Below are 16907 nucleotides of genomic sequence, written 5' to 3'. Positions count from 1 at the left end.
AAATGATTTGACTGATGTGTACATGATCAGACTGCTAAAGATAGCCCAGTCAGTCCTGGCTGATCGCAGTCACCCCTTATTTGGTGAGTTTGGGTTGCTTCCATCTGGCCACAGATATAAAATGCCAGCTTGCAGGACAATTAGGCAGAAATAAAATTCATTTGTCCTAAAAGCCATCGGCTTCTGGAATAATCTCTGAATGAATGATGGAGATGAAGGTTGAGGGATGGAGGGATGAGAGTCGAGGGAAGTAGGGATGAGAATTGAGAGATGTGAGATGAAGGGATGAGGGTCGCAGTGATGGAGGGATGAGAGGATGTAGAGACAGAGAAGGAAGGAAGGTGGGGGGAATGATGGGAGAAGTTAGGGTCGTGGACAGGTGGAGGGTAGAATCAATTGTGGTTCAATGTTGGGTGAAGGGAGGAGAGCGCAACGGAACCAGGGAAGCTGAGATAGAGTGGGGGAGTCATCTCTTCCCATGCTCTTGTAAGGGCAGGGGCATCGTTTCAACAAAAGCTAAGGTATGGCAATATGACATGACGTCACAGAGCGACTGATGATGGAGTTTCAAAAATATGAACTTATATAAAACTTCACTTTGGTCTTTGACCTGTCAGAAGTACATACTATGCGATTGAAAACTCTTTCAAAGGACATGAAGCTGTTTCTCACATTCATAATACCTCATGTCTGCATGTAGGACTAATGCACAACTTGGTGAGAGCAGTGAAAACATCAGACCTATTTTGGCGCATATTTCAGCACCATGGACAGCGAGCAGATGTTTAATTATCATTTGTCATGTGTTTAACTTCACAGAAAATAAAGAAAATAAATTAATTACAAGCTCATTTCTAGAAGATAACCAAGGGGTCCGGTGTATGAAACACAATAAAACAAAGGCCAATTTGGTACGATACTGTATAGGCAAATTTCACTAGCAAGGACCACACCACAACGATATGCAGTTTAAAGGTTTAATGAAGATGTGATTGTCAGAGAAATGGTTATGAATGGGGTGGTGATGAATGGGGGAGTGCAGATTTGCAGATGACTGAATGGGATGGAGATGACATCATCTGAGGGTCAGACTGGGTGAGGTGTAGATGTGGGTGGAGAGACTCAGTGTAGGGGTTCCATCTCATGTTCTGATGAGCCCTTGCTGTTAGGAAGCCCCCCAGTCGATGCCTAGAATGAGATGAGGAAAGGTACACAGCAGACTGACAAGAGAGAGGAACAGAAGTGGAGGGAGGGTGGGATTCGAGAGATCTGACAGGCCTGTGGTACAGCTGTGCTGGTATATATACGTTAGTCAGGTGATTAGAGGAGTGGTTGAGGTGTGGTCCTGCTCCTGAACCTAAGTTAAACAATTAACTCCATTTCACTAGCAAGGACTACACCACAACGATATGCAGTTTAAAGGTTTAATGAAAATGTGATTGTCAGAGAAATGATTATGAATGGGGTGGTGATGAAGGGGGGAGTGCAGATTTGCAGATGAATGAATGGGATGGAGATGACGTCATCTGGGGGTCGGACTGGGTGAGGTGTAGATGTGGGTGGAGAGACTCAGTGTGGGGGTTCCATCTCATGTTCTGAGGAGCCCGTGCTGTTAGGAAGCCCCCAGAAAAGTCTGGTTAAGTGAGGCTTAGTCTGTCGTGTGCTAGACGGAGATCATTGAGATTATTGTGGATGTAGGTTTGATATGCTTGTGAAGACCAGCGGCTGAGGACCTGTATGACTTGGTCTGAAACTCCTGATCTTGCGGCTGAGGAGGCAGTGCCGATGTGGAATGAATGGCAAGAGTAGTGATCTTATGAAATTCCGTGAGATTTGCCAAATGAGGATTTAATTGAATATGGTCGCTGAAGACGGTGGGATTGGTGTGGGATGGACATCCGAGTCTGGAGCCAAGCATCTGAATTTCTGGACGGAGAAGTGGGAGAGTGAGTCAGCGATGGCGTTGTGGTGACCGGGAATGTGAGACGCACGGAGGATGAATTGATGCTGAGCAGAGATCAGAGTGAGTCTGCGGGTGAATGGCATGATGGCTGAGGAACGGGAACGGCCTTTATTGATTATATCTACTACTGCTGTGTTGTCAGAGTGAATAGTGATGCATTTTTTAGACCATTTGTGCAGCCAAATTAGAGTGGTGATGATCACAGGATATAGCTCATACAGAACAGACGAGGGAGAGCGTGACTCTGCGTCGAGGGACTCAAACTTGGAGGGCCAAGCGGCAGCGAACCACCTCCCCCCGTAATACCCGCCGAAACCTACAGAGGGAGCCCAGTCAGTCCTGGCTGATCTCAGTCACCCCTTATTTGGTGAGTTTGGATTGCTTCCATCTGGCCACAGATATAAAATGCCAGCTTGCAGGACAATTAGGCAGAAATAAAACTCATTTGTCCCAAAAGCCAGGTCCTGAAGTTTTCTCTTCGGACAGAGGGACACCGAGGTTGGAAAATGCGGACGTAAGTGTAGTGAGACCGTGGTGAGGAGGTGAGGACGGAGGAGTCATGACAAGAAAATCGTCAAGGAGATGAAGCACATAGGGGAGCCTGTAATTGTTGGAGAGGATCCAGCATAGAGCCTCGGATAAAGAGTCAAAGATTTTGGGACTGCTCTTGCAGCCGAAAGTGAGGCACACGGAGAATTAGTAAGCCACCTTCCAGCAGACACCAAAATAACACCAGAAGTCAGGGTGAATGGGCAAGACCTTGAATGCACTGGTGATATCAGCCTTAGACAGCCATGCCCCATGTCCTGCCAGACGGATCAGTGCCATGGCGTGGTCAATGGTGGCGTACTGCATGGAGAAATCTGGGCTAGGAATAAGGCTGTTGATGCTCGGGATGTCGGAGCCGTGTGGGGAAGACAGGTCAATGATCAGTCTCTTTTTCCCCGAGTATTTGCGCGTGGCGACATCAATGGGACTAATACGGAATACAGAGAAAGGAGGATGATTGAAAGGGCCTATCATAAATCCCTCAGTGACCTCTTTTGCCAGTAACGTGTCAACAGTGTCGGGCTCAGTGAGAGCGGATTGAAGATTGTGACACGTGTGGGAAGAATCGGGAAGCACCTGCCAGGGTGAAAGCCGTGAGTGAAGCCAGAGATGAGAAAATCAACAAACTGCTTATCAGGGTGATCACTGAGAGCAGCAGCGAGTGCACGTACCTTGATGGGCGTGCCGAGATGATGTTCTAGTCCTGCTGCTGTGTTGGTGGGATTGTGAGGGCAGGTGGTCCTGGCATGAGCGCCCCCGCAGAAGGAGCAGACGTGCAGGAGGCGGCAGCTGGACGAGTTGCAACCCCACTGATTGAAATTATTGCACACATCCTGCCGCCCTGATAGAGGATCAGCCATCCTCGCTTGTCGACACCCTTTGACACAGGCACGTTGACAGTGGGACGTGCGTCCTTGGCTCTGGGGATGACAGGAGGAGGAGGTGCAGCGGAAGACAGACGGTCGAAGATCAGGGCATTGCGTGGAGTGGTGGGGCGGGAGTGCGGTGGAGGAGCCATGATAGTGCATGCAGAGGCCGGGTGAGAAGGGGTGCCACATAAGTTGCAGGAGAGGGAGGAACGAGCTGCGAAAATGTGGCAGTATATTTCAGAATCTAGGACCCCCCAGTACTTCCCCTGATTTAGCTGCTACAACCGGCCTGCTGCTTGTGCAGCAAAGTGGACATGGTAGCTATAAAATCCTGCCCCCCCCCCCGAAACGCAAAGCCCTATCCAACACAATGGACAGATAGTTGTCCAGCTCCACTAGAGCAAACTCAACAGGAGTAAAGTCTTTAGACCTGGCTGGCAATGACTGCTTTAATAGAACTGGACCGAGGACAGTCTGCAGTTCCCTGGGTTGACTACTGTCGAAAAAGGATGGCTGAATGAGCTGGGCTAGGTCTACATAATAGACATAGTATGCCTTCACACACACATACTCACTTACAGTACTGAGCGGGGACGCCATCCCCCTCTCTGCTCCAACACTGACTAACAGCTGACTCCACTCATTCACAGTCACCACTGCCCCAGGGCCGCTACAATATGCTATCTACAGAGATAGCACTGGTGATCTGAACCAGTCAGTGGCGAAAAAAAGCACTTTTATACGGGATGCATTTGCCCCCATTATCATTTTAGCTCATTTCACGCCTCAATACTGAACCAACCTGGGCTCTATTTTCCAATGGGAAATAGAGCCCAGGTTGAAAAATACCGAAGTTGTCCTTTAAGCCATATTTAATGTGTTTTATGTGTGTTTTGAATGGACTAAACTTTACAGCACTTCACAGAACCCTCAACCGCTGACTAGCATTTTGGAGGTGTAACTGCAGAGTGACACAGACACACCACCGCAGAAGTGAAAATGCTCACAACGGTGAAGGCGACGTGCGTAGGCTACGTGTGTAGGGTCTACGCACAACCATAAATCCCCTGTAAGTGTGGGGTGGGTAGGGTGGGGAGAGTTAGTGTGTGTGTCAACGTTGCCAAGTTGGAAATGTAGGATTATCGTACCAGAGACTCAAAATTATCATATTGCTTGTTAACCAAAATAACAAGGCTACTGATGCGCTACAGGCAAATATAGTCAAAAAAAAAAATGATAACAGTGGTGTGTAGCCCTAATCACCTCAGTCTTCATAGGCTGTCCGGTCTGCGTCAGTCATGTCACGTCACTTCCGCCTTTGGCAACTGTATGAATGAATAGAAGAAGAGCAGAGAGGAGACTATTGTTTAGATTTATAATGATATTACATTTCATGATAGATGACACAACTAGAAGCCTGTTCATAATGTGCATGAAACAGTTTAGGCCATCAGCTAGGCTGATTAAACTAAAACTAACTAAAACTAAACTAACTAATTATGCTTACCTTAAAGTTCAATCTCCAGCTCTGAGTGACTATCTGAGTCGGTACAGACTTTACAGTACAGATTTGATGTTGTTATGGAGCACAGCATGGTTGTTGGCTTAAAATGGGCACATCCATCTGCCATCTTCACACACTGTGATGTTTGCATGAGCCCATTAAGCATGTCTGTGATGAGTTGGTTTCATGGTTTTGTTTTGCTTAGGTTTACTTTGGATAACACACGCTCACAGGATGCATTTGAATGAGGAAACACAAGTGCATCAAGGGCAAACTTTGCCAGTTCCCTGAACACTCTTCTCTCACTAAAGTCCTCCAAAGTGGAGAGATGGTACCAGAATTCACCCACAGTCATTGTCTTAATGTCTTCATCAGTACTTTCATGAGTGGTAATAGAGAGGGATACTCTGCTCGTGCTCTGGCATCAGTCGCAGTGGTTGGAGACAGGCATGCAATGTGGATCAAGAGGGCATCATCAAAGTCAAAGCCTTTCTTCATTTCTTCCCAGGCAACCTGTAGAAATTTTTGACAACGCATATAGAAATTTGTCAGGGTGGCTGGTCTGAATTTTGACTGCTGGACCTGCTACATCACTTTTACACCCAGGTACATTGTGTTGAGTGGTAAAAGCTTTGAGTCATCATGGATATTGATCTGACTCAGGGCTGTGTGTAAAACGTAGTCCCTTTGCATGAAGGTCAGTGGGAGATCTTTGTAGGTCTCACACATCTTGCTTCTCAGTGATGTAATAACGAAGCTTTCATTCTGGAAATATTGATTGAGGTCTGTGAACTTGGGTAGAACCCACTCCATAAAGTGATAATACAGCTGGAGTAGTCTCACTTACCAGACCTTTCTCAAGAAAAGAAAGGTCTGGCTGTGCCGACTCTCACTTTAAGATTGGAGAAAAAACGGCCCGGCTTTTTTTTTTTTTTCTTTTAACCAATCACAATCGTTCTTGGCGGTGCCACAGCAACCGTGCACTTGAAAACTGCTACACAACCAGAGGTGGTAGGGCGGGACTTCAGCGGGTCGCTCGTTCCGCCCAGTGAGAGGCTGATCTATGCAGCGAACTTCGGCCCACTCAGACTATAGCTGGAGAGACTCATAGTTGAGTGCATGATAAATGTTCTCTGCAGCATTTAATCTGGCATCAATCCACTGGTCAGTGAAAGAAAGTCGGAGGGCTTCCCACTGAGTGGACACCATTTTGACTTCATTCAGTGACAGCCATTATGTCTGGAAGGGCTTCAGTATTTTGTGGGATTCGACATGGCAAAAATCCTGAAATTTTCGGAGCTCAGCCACACATTAGCACTGTTTTTAAAATACCCATTAATGTCTCTGGCTAAATCCTCGCGCTGGTCAGGAAGCTGTTTGCGCGCCTCACTGGCACACAGGTGTAAGGAGTGAAACAGACTTTTGTCGTCCCATCATGGTGTTACAGCCATCCGGCCCAAACCCCACAATCTTTTGAAGTGGTATGCCTGCCTCTGTGAATGATTTTATCATTTCTTTGTATAGCATTTCTGCGGTGGCTCCTTCTCTGACAAGATGTCTGTTTTCTTCTGAAAACATCTGCACCAGCTTCCAAAAGTGGGCCTGAACCCTGTTTGTGCCCTCATCAAAAAAAAAAGAACCACAACACAGAGTGTTTTGACATTTCCAATGTCTGTTGATTCATCAATCAGGATGCTGAATTTTTTTTTCTTGTCAGGATTTCTGACAGACTCTCAAAATAGCAGTCAGCAATAACATGCTTTGCTAATGTCAATGTCAATATCAATTTTATTTTTATAGCACAATTCATTACAAATAAACTTAAAGTGCTTTACATTAAAAACAAAATATCACACAACATTAAAATCCAGAAAAACATCAACACAATTTTATAGAAGCCGCACATGTAAGAGTGCAGCCATATGATTAGACACACACACACACACACACACACACAGAATTGTGATGGACCTCAGGTCATTAGGCAGGTTGTTCCAGAGAACAGGACCACAGTAACTGAAGGCGCCCTCACCAGAACTGGATCTAATTTTGGGTACAACTAGAAGAGCTCTGTCTGATGACCTGAGAGGCCTGACTGGGTTGTATGCAGTGAGCAAGTCAGAGATGTACTGAGGAGCCAAACCATTAAGTGCTTTATAGACTATTAGTAGGATTTTGAAGGAGATTCTGTGTTTGCGATGGCAGTTGCCTTTGTGCGGCCAAGAGACATGCTCTGTGCCATTTTTGAATCCTTAAATATGTCCTTGATAACATCCACCAGATGGCCTGTGGCCCTCATTGCCATGTTGTGCTCTGCTAAAAAGACAGAAGGCTTTACCGTCAAAGCCTGAAACAGGTTTCAGCCATCCGGCAAAATTGGGCTGGCTTTCCCACTCTTTCCTATATGTTTGTGGGCGATGCTGCTTACTTTTACCCCGCTCCAAAGCTATCCTCTTTGCCTCTCGTCCCTCATCACTGCCCCTTTCAGTGGCACTCATTTTCCTTGCTGCTGTTTTTCCTCATCTTCTTCTTCTGTTTTGAATCTCATTCTCGCTTGACTTCCTGATGGGTCCTAGCATCTCGTGTGGGCGGGCGCAGCTGACCATTCAGCCAGTCATGCTGGTTGTTCTGAGACAAACTTCACCTGTATTTCACGCTAAGCAAAGTGCGATTGGCTGGAAACATGTAACATGGGAACAGATGCCTTCAGGGTTCACAAAAAAACTCTGGCATACTGATTACAACCACACATTCACAAAATGGTCAAATTGTCGTACATTTGGCCTTTTTTGGGATTACTGGTCATACATTGCACAGAGGGCCAAATTATCGTACAAATACAATTTCTGGCAACGCTGGCGGTGATGGAAAGTAGGTGAGACAAGCAGGATCGACCTTGGGGAATTGTACGGATGGTGGAGTTGAGGTGGCCTAGCAGCGAAAGGAGTTGGCGCTTGGTGCACGTGTGGACCAGAAAGAAATTGGAAATGAGCAGTGAAATTTTCTCGGTAGGCAGTAATGATTGGAATGAGACAGAGTCAAGGGTGATGCCAAGGAATTCCAGGGGAGTTCTGGGACCATCTGTTTTGTCTGGGGAGAGAGGGACTCCGAGTTTGTGGAATCCGGAAGTCAGAGTGTTGAGACCGTGTGCTGGGGATGATGAAGGTGATGTGACGATGAGGAAGTCATCCAGGAGATGGATGATGTACGGGAGTTTATGGCTGTTCATTAAGATCCAGCAGAGTGCTTCAGATAAGGAACAGAACAGAACAGAACAGAACAACCAGAACAAAGCAGAGACTGGTCATGATCACATATGAATTCTCATTTCTATGTGATTGATTACTCATGTCATGGATTTAGCAGTTAGCCTAATATAATAAACTAAATGCCGACAGTAAAACAAGGCTGGGGATAATGTACTCTTGACAACACAACAGGCTATTAGTTCAAACATTTTGTTTTACAGACAATCAGTTACAGACATCGTTACATAGACTGGTTTTAGGTAATATGACCAGGCTCTGCTTTGTTCTGGTGGTGGGTTAGCCAAAGTTGCCAACAGGTTACATCTGTAACAGGAAACCGATGGAATTGGGAGCCGGCGATGTTTTTATTCCCACAGCTGGGAAAATCACAAGTGCACCATTTTGGTATTCCTCTGTTTACCTACAGCAGCTGACAAGGGTGTGTCGTGAGCCTGAGCAGGTGTTCGTGCTGTAGTAGTAGGTATATATAGGGCTAGTACATCTTTTTCCTCACTAATAATAGCCTACTGGTTCTCTGTTGGAAACAGACGATGAAGTTTTCGTTAGCCGTTGCTATCCTGCGCAACTGCATGGCGTGGTGATGAACTGTCTAATTGATTTCTGTTCGCTTGCTGTCTTGCGGGTCTGCACGGTGGAGTGATACTGGCCAGAAAATAGTCCCAATTGATAGCAAGGTCTGACGTACTGCGGGGATGTTTTAAAATTATTGAACTAGTCTAACAAAACACATACTTTTTTGTAGCTTAAAACTTTTTGGTTACGTGTCACCCTTATATCTTCACAGCTACTTTTTCTCCGGTAAGCTACGGGCCATTTCTCAGAGCAGGAGGCTCGTTGACAGTAGTGACACGGTCACATCAGAGCTACAGATGGTCAGCGTTTCACACAACTTCATGTCCAAAAACCTGAACTGTCACTTTAATGTTAATGGGGTGTTTAGGTACTTACATAGGCTGTGAGTGGTTGGATGATAGGGACAGCTTGGATGATAGGGACAAGTTGTTCTGGCATGGGCTCTGCCGCTGAAGGAGCAGGTGTGGAGAAATTGACAGCTTGAAACATTGCACCCGAGATCATGGATGGAAATGGATCTGCATTTGTATAACGCTTTTCTAATCATCTGACCACTCAAAGCGCTTTTTACACTATGAGTCTCATTCACCCATTCACACACACATTCATACACTGGTGGCCGAGACTACCATACATGTGCCACTTTTTTTTTTTTTTTTTTTTCACACACCGATGGAACAGCCATCGGGAGTAATTTGGGATTCAGTATATTGCTCAAGGATGCTTCGGCATGCAGACAGGAAGAGCCGGGGATCAAACCGATGATCTTCCGATTGGTGGACAACCCGCTCTACCTCTGAGCCACAGCCGCCCCATCACTAAAGTTATTACAGGCCATCCTGCCAATTTGGCACAGGATTGGTCTTCCTCTTTTATCCATGCCTTTGGGGAGGGGGCCGAGGGTTGTAGGATGGATGTTGACAGGTTTAGGGGTGATGGGTGATTGGGGGGGCTGTGGAGGGTTGGCAAGTAGGGATGATTGAGCTTCATTTATATTGGGCCGAAGAACCGGATAGAGAAGCTGTAAGGGTACATGCTGAGGCTGGATGGGATGGTGCGCCACATTGGGTTGCAAGTCAAGGAGGGGCGAGCGGGGAAAATGTGACAATATAGCTCAGGATCTAGTGTTCCCCAGAATGTGCCTTGATTGAATGGTTGGAGGTGACCAGCAGCTTGGGATGCAGAGACAAGTAGTTGCCCAGCTCTGACCTGCAGTTGGGGAAAGCAGAACAAAGGATGTCGCAATATAGTGAGCAAATTCCACTGGTGTGAGCTCTGTGTAGCAGGTAGGAAGTGACTGTTTGAGTTTAGTGGGGCCAATCACAGTTTGCAGATCTCTTGGGATATGAGGGTTGCATGTGGATGGTGTGAATAGCTGAGCAAGATCAACGTAATTACCAGTGAGAATCTGTTGCCTAAGTATGGATGACACACGTGATGGTTGGGTTGATGCAGCTGGGCGGACCAGGGGTAAATCAGAGGCTAACATGAAGCTGTTAAGTGGAGGGGGATATGTGGGAAAAGCACTGGAACTGACTAGGTTAGGTACATGTGAAGGGGAGGGCAGGGAGGGGGGAGGGAGGAGTAGGAAACACTGAGTTCTGGCTGTTGATACCACCCTGGGTCGCAATCATTGGAATGCTCTGTGTGGCTGGGAAAGCCAATATTGATGTGGGTGAACTGAGGTGGCTGAAGAAGATCGGATGGGAAAAGTAGGAGCAAGAGAAGGAGAAGGGATACTGGGATGGAGGGATGCATGTGGTCGGGGATTTTGTGACAATTGAGGGAAAGAAGACAGTGTTGAAACGCAGGGAGCTTGTACGGTAGATACAACCTGGCCTTCAGAGAGATCTGATGTGGAAGGCTGAGTTTCCCTGGTGTCGGTGGAATGCCTCATGACGTCATCGGCATGGCAGGGGGTGCAGTGTTGGGAACCCAGGAGCGGTGTTGAAGTTTGAAGAGGGAGAGTGGCGTTTTGTTGGGAGTCACTGAGCAGCTTAAAAAGTTTGGTTTTCCTGTCGGAGTGATGGAAAGGGATATTATGTTTGACAAGTACGTGCTTTAAGCGGCTGACTATCCATTTGGATATGTTTGAGTCTGGGATGGAGTGGTGGCGTGGTGAATACTTTTTGCAGTGGTTATTTCTGTTGTTTGAGCACCTGGACTGCGAACGTGAAGACAAGAGGGGTCTGGAGGGGATGACGTCCCTCGGACGCTGAATACTTGATCTTCCCCTTGGGCTGCTGGAGGGTGAGGAACCAATGATGTTGGAGTTGTCAGAGAATGAATGCTGTAGTGGAGTAGCTTAGCTCAAAGATAGGGAGAAATTGTGCAATTTGTGATAAAAATATGAAATTTGTAACACTTATTGCCAAAGACATCCTGAAAATATTTGGATATGGAGCCATCTTGAATTTTCAGTATGGTGGCCATGGCAGCCATTTTTCAAAATGGCCTCCAGCAATAACAGTTTTCTTATGTGGGATGGATATAATTTGACATTGAGGACATAATTAGTTAAATTTATTTACTATACTATTGTGAATTTCCTTTTGCATACGAAAGTTCTTTCCAGTTCCAAATGCCAACCAAAGCTCATGATCTGGCTGTAAAGTCTGAGCCACTGCCACAGCCAGCACCACAACATCAGTATCAACTGTTTGAATCATGATTTTCTGATGGCCATTTCTTGCTGCATGGGCAGCATGTAATAACATGTGGTTATTGGCTTCTTCATCACTCAATCAATTAGGGATGCACCGAATATTTGGTAACCGAATATATTCGGCCGAATATTGCAAAAAAACACACATTCTGTATTCGGTGGAATAAGTGAAAAGCAAGGCTGAATAATAGCGACGTGTTTTGATAACGCAATCAAACAGGTTGTGGTGACGGACAGAGTAAAATATCGGCAGTGTGGCGATATAACGGCAAGATAATGGTTTACTGGCGACGGAGAAGTCGGGCTCCAATAATGTCCTCTTCTTGGCGTCATGACTGCCCAAAAGTACCTGGACAGCCGAGCCATGGCAGCACACAGGTATGTGATGTGTGTCGAAACAAAATTTAAGGTCTGGAGCTAGGCCAGAAAGCTCGCGATCTGATTCCCTTCTTCTTGAACAAACTTTCTTTGTTTTCTATTAAATATCAAAAACTCAAATACTCACAAGTCAAAAAAAAAATCACTGGAGACACGTAGAATCAGAATCAGTTTTACTGTGCACGCAGGCATCAGCACAACACAACTCAATGAGTCAAACTCCAGAGCAAGACCGGGATTTCTTTGTCTGTGCACTTGCTTTTATTGTGAAGATTTCTGCTGAGTCACCTTTTTTCTTTAACCCTACCCACTTGGGGCTGAACATAAGGATGTCACGGCTTCTCTGTTCTTCCCCTGAAGCCAGCCTATTTACTTGCACTCGTACATAATAGTATCCTCTCTCTCCTTTTCTCCCTTGGAGCCAATTTCACCGTGTAATGCTTTTCTGGGCAGTCTAAGCCCGCCTCCTATTACCAGAGTCATATCAGACCAAGCTAGAATTCCCCTAGTTTTCCACCAATATTTCTGAACCCATCCTCATGCTATTTTTAAAAAAATGATGCACACTGACTCCTAGGTACTTCTCCACCACAATGCTTAAGTGCTCAGTGAGTGTATGTGTGTCATAGGAATACATGAAATAATAAACCAGTGTATGACTTGTCAGTACACAGAGCACAGGAAAATATATATTCCCCCCCTTTGGGACCGGAAGGTCCCATACTACAATCTACCTGAATCAGCAAGCTTAACAGAGGGAAAAAATATATATTCCCTCCTCTGGGACTGCAAAGTCCCACTCTACCCAAGCAATTAGCCAAACATCAAACACACTACATTCTATTGATTACAGCTTGGTATAGGCACAACAAGGGTAAGGCACTCAATGTGTTATATCACTCTGTTACAGTGTTTAATCTAAAAACTAGAAAGGTGATTGTGACTTATCTTGTGTGTTGCACTACTTAACAGTGAGATACATCATCACTTCAGTGTACACATAATTATAGAATGATTACAGTGAGTGGAACACCCTAGTGATCCTGCAACTGTTGATATAGCACAGTCAGTGGTTAGTAGAATCAGTGGAAGCACAGGCTGACGTCCCGGCCATACACAGACGGCGGTAAGCTGCAACTTGATCCTTCAGTAACGCGATCTCAAGCTCCAACTCTCGATAGGTTGCCAGCTGCTTTCGCAGGTTTTGGTTGTCTCCTGTCAGGATGTGAACTTGAGCACGCAGGCTGATCTTCTGTTGATCCTGTTCATGCTGCTCCTTCAGGCCCCAGCGATTTTCCACCATCCTGCGTTTGTAGGTGTAATAGCGCAGCTTGCACAGGCTATGTTTCAACTCTAGAGGGAAGCTGCGCAGCAGAATTTTGCAGGAACATCATAGAGTTGGGTGTGCAGGTCATCCACGAGCTGCTTGTATCTCTCAGTAGTGGGCGTCTTGTTTTGCAGCTCGCGGAGATGTCCTTCCACCGCCTCAGGCCACACGTTATATTGGCGTTGCAACAGGACTCTGGTGGCTCGGGACAATGGTCTTTGTGGCACAGGTGTGTGTATGATGGCTTGGGGTTTTGCTCTTTGTGGCACGGGTATGCGTCTACCCACCGGAGGGGGCTGCAAGGGGACTGGTTGTGGGGGGCTAGTGGGAGAATAAGACATGTGTACAGGTATGGGCCCTCCTTTGTCAGTCTCTGAATCCTCCGTTGAAGAAGACATTGCCTCAGGGGCAGGTTTGGGCAGTGGTACACCTGTCACCCATATCTTGCTCTCTGGCACCTCGTATTGCATGGGCTGCATTACCACGGTGGTTGATCGGGATTCGAGCACAGTTGACACCATGCATTGGGATGTGGAAGGCATCACGCCATCAGGGCGCATCTTCCATGGGTTCATCATGTGGCTTAGGCCTGGCTGGGCCACGTTGTACAAGCTGATGATATTGGGGGGTTGGTTGAAGATTGTCTGGTCTGCCATCCCTCCTATCGCGGTCGTTCCACATTCCGTCGTGGTCATTCCCTGGCCTGGGATCTCAAACGTGGGCTGGTCCTCTGGCATGGCACGTTGTGAGTTGTCAGCGGGGTTGAAGGGGTTGATGGGAGTCCAGTTTGGGATGTTCGTCAATGGTGGCTGCATAAGCGGTGACGTGTAGGTGCCTGGGGAGGTCATCGGTGCGTACTGGTACCAATGGGCTTCAATGGGGGCTCCTCCTTGGGGCACATACGGGAATGGGGGTCGGTTGGTCAGCCTGAGAGATGGGTTCGGGTGGTCTGGGCGCTCTGGCATGGCTGGGCGTACTTGGTAGGACCAACCCTGGATTCTGCTGCTTTGGATACGGGGATCTCCAACTGCTGGCCATGCTCTGCACCTGTCTATGTGTTGTAAGGGACATTGTTTAGTTCAATTCACTTCCCTCTTTTCCTCCTTTTCTTTCTAATTGCCCTGTGGTATAAATACCATATATATGTTAATCAGTCAATTGTTAGTATGGGTTTGGTGACAGCAAGGTTTTACCTGAATCTATTGCCAATTATTTGGTTATTTGAATTGGCTCTCCCTCTATACAACCTCGTATTCCCGTTTCAGGTTCCCCTTCATTGGCTCATATAGGTTTAGGTTGTGAGACATATGCTCATACACGTCCGTATTGTCGGTCATGGTCACATATAAATCGTTGTTCAATCTTCTGGATGCATATGGTTTTACCCATGGTTCGTCTAGTCCCCACAATTCTCCTTTCTTGGGGAGCCTTTCCTGCTGTTGTGTCAGCATAACAAATTGTCCCGTGGCTACTCTCATGGCCCTTCTTACCAGGACCTGTATTAGGGGAAGGAAGCAACAGATTATCAAGAGAATAGTCAATAGAAGTCCAAATATTACTCCTATAGTCCGTAAGATTTTTCCAACAGAGAACTTTTCTAACCAGTGAAGAATTGATGAGGTTTTAGTGTTCTAGTTGGAGTGTTGTACTTGTTGGTCTTTTAGTCTACGTATGTTTTCTAAAGCTTGGGTCAAGTTGCCATCTTCACCTGTATTCATGGGGATGGTTGTACAGCACTCTTCCTCTATTACATCACAGACACCTTGGTCTGGGGCTAACGTTGTTTCAATGACAAGTCTGTTCTGCACAGTCATTAGGGATGTAGCATGCAACTGTTCACTCACACGACTGTTATGTGTTTTAATGTATCTAATAGGGATGCACCAAATATTTGGTAACCGAATATATTCGGCCAAATATTGCAAAAAAACACACATTCGGTATTTGGTGGAATAAGTTAAAAGCAAGGCCGAATAATAGCGGCGTGTTTTGATAACGCCATCAAACAGGGTGCCATGACGGGCGGAGTGAAATGTCGGCAGTGTGGCGATCCGCCCATCACGGCACTCGCATTTGCGACTAAAAATAGTTTTGAGTGAGCAAAATAGGCTTAAATCATTCAGCACGCTGTGCGAGCAGCCTACAGATTTCAACCACCACCAGAAACGAAAGGCGAATCCCATCGGTTGTGGGTTGAACGGGGTCACAGACACAGACAGTAATGTATTCCTGTCAAATATGGCGGCCATTGGCTTCCCGGCGAAGGACAAGTCGGCTCTTGGCATCATGACTGCCCAAAAGTACCTGAACAGCCGAGCCAGCCGAACACAGGTATGTGATGTGTCAGAGGAGAAACGAGCCGTTCACGGCCCACAAACCTCACCGCACTTTAGGGACTGTTCTTTACTTATGAAGGGACTTGTCAGGGGAGGAGGGTGGCTTGTTGATTCTTATTTTATTATATTTATTTTATTTATTTTATTTTGATCCCCCCTATGTTCATCACTGATTGATGCTGTTTTTGAAGTATGAATAAGTCAATAAGTAATTTATTCCACTGAAATATCACTGATGTATTATAGAAAAGTTATTTATCTTTTTTATAAATGACAAAAGGCACATCTGCCTCATTTTCGCTGTGGTATCGTGATACTACTTAGAACCATGATATTTTCATTGGTATTGTACAGTGGGTCCCAATATTGGTACCCTGACAACACTAATCTGGAGGGGGTTCATCTGCAAAAACTAATGAAAAACTAAACAACAATATTCGGTATTCGGTACTTAGTATTGGGCCAAGTGTTTAATATTATTTGGCTTCGGCTTCGGCCACAAATTTTCATTTCGGTGCATCCCTAGTATCTAATACTGTAATTGTATATTTTATGTGTACTGTATTGATTTTATACTACCTTTTAGGAACTATGCTGATAAACATCTGGCAGGGGGACTACCAATGTAAATCAGCCCCCAGCTGCAAATGGGTGCATCTACATTTTCTTTTTTCTTCTCTTTAAAAGGAATGTTTATTGATGTACACTGTCCCTTCCTAAACAAATAAATGTTATTGTATTGTATTGTATTGTACCTTCCAGTGCTGCTATAGACCAATTTACGAACCTCTGTTGACTGTACCACAAATAGTTCACACAGCGGCTATTACGTGCTATGTATTGGGCATTCATTATGGTCCCTACAAATGGCATAGCACCTAATCCTCTACCTGTCCCTATCCAGTCATCTCCTATGGCCTGATGTTCTGACGGGACCCCTTGTGGCACCTGGTCCCATGTGATGTATATTTTCTCATCCTCTGGCCAGGGTTTTGGACCCCCGATTGATCTGCATACCCTCTTTGGCCCGTCATCAGCCAAACTTATTATAGTGATTGGTCCTGTCAGCATGACTGGCGCGCAAATTCCAGTCCAATTGGCTGGCAACATTGCTTTTACCTGTCTATCTTCCTCGCACATCCAAAATATATCTGCTAGGGGATCCGTACCTTTACTAAGGTCATAAATCCAAATCCATGTGGCCTCAGTGAGATTGCGCCCCATGACATATGAGGTTTTAGCTGTGCCGTTTACCACTTGGTGACACTGAATCTTAGCTTTTTCTATGGTTTGACACACTTTTGCGATCCAAGTCTGATTAGTTTGCTTATGGGTGTCACATTCCCACCGGCACCAGATCAATTGTTCCACCTCGAGCATGTTGTTGCTGCTAGTGGAATTCTCTAGCCAATGTTCGATGTTCCCTCGGGCTACACAAAAGGGAAATACAATATTTTGAGCCAAATGCACTACT

The 16907-nt window shown here is 45.9% G+C and overlaps 1 pseudogene; it reads left to right on the top strand.

The window, feature by feature from the left end:
* Positions 1-16907, top strand: part of LOC125889092 (Na(+)/H(+) exchange regulatory cofactor NHE-RF3-like) — a 268747-nt pseudogene that overhangs the window by 31186 nt on the left and 220654 nt on the right.

The sequence above is a fragment of the Epinephelus fuscoguttatus genome, linkage group LG5, assembly GCF_011397635.1.
Source record: "Epinephelus fuscoguttatus linkage group LG5, E.fuscoguttatus.final_Chr_v1".
NCBI lineage: Eukaryota > Metazoa > Chordata > Actinopteri > Perciformes > Serranidae > Epinephelus > Epinephelus fuscoguttatus.
Note: the sequence above shows the minus strand (reverse complement) of the source record. Positions and strands in the feature narration are given on the sequence as shown.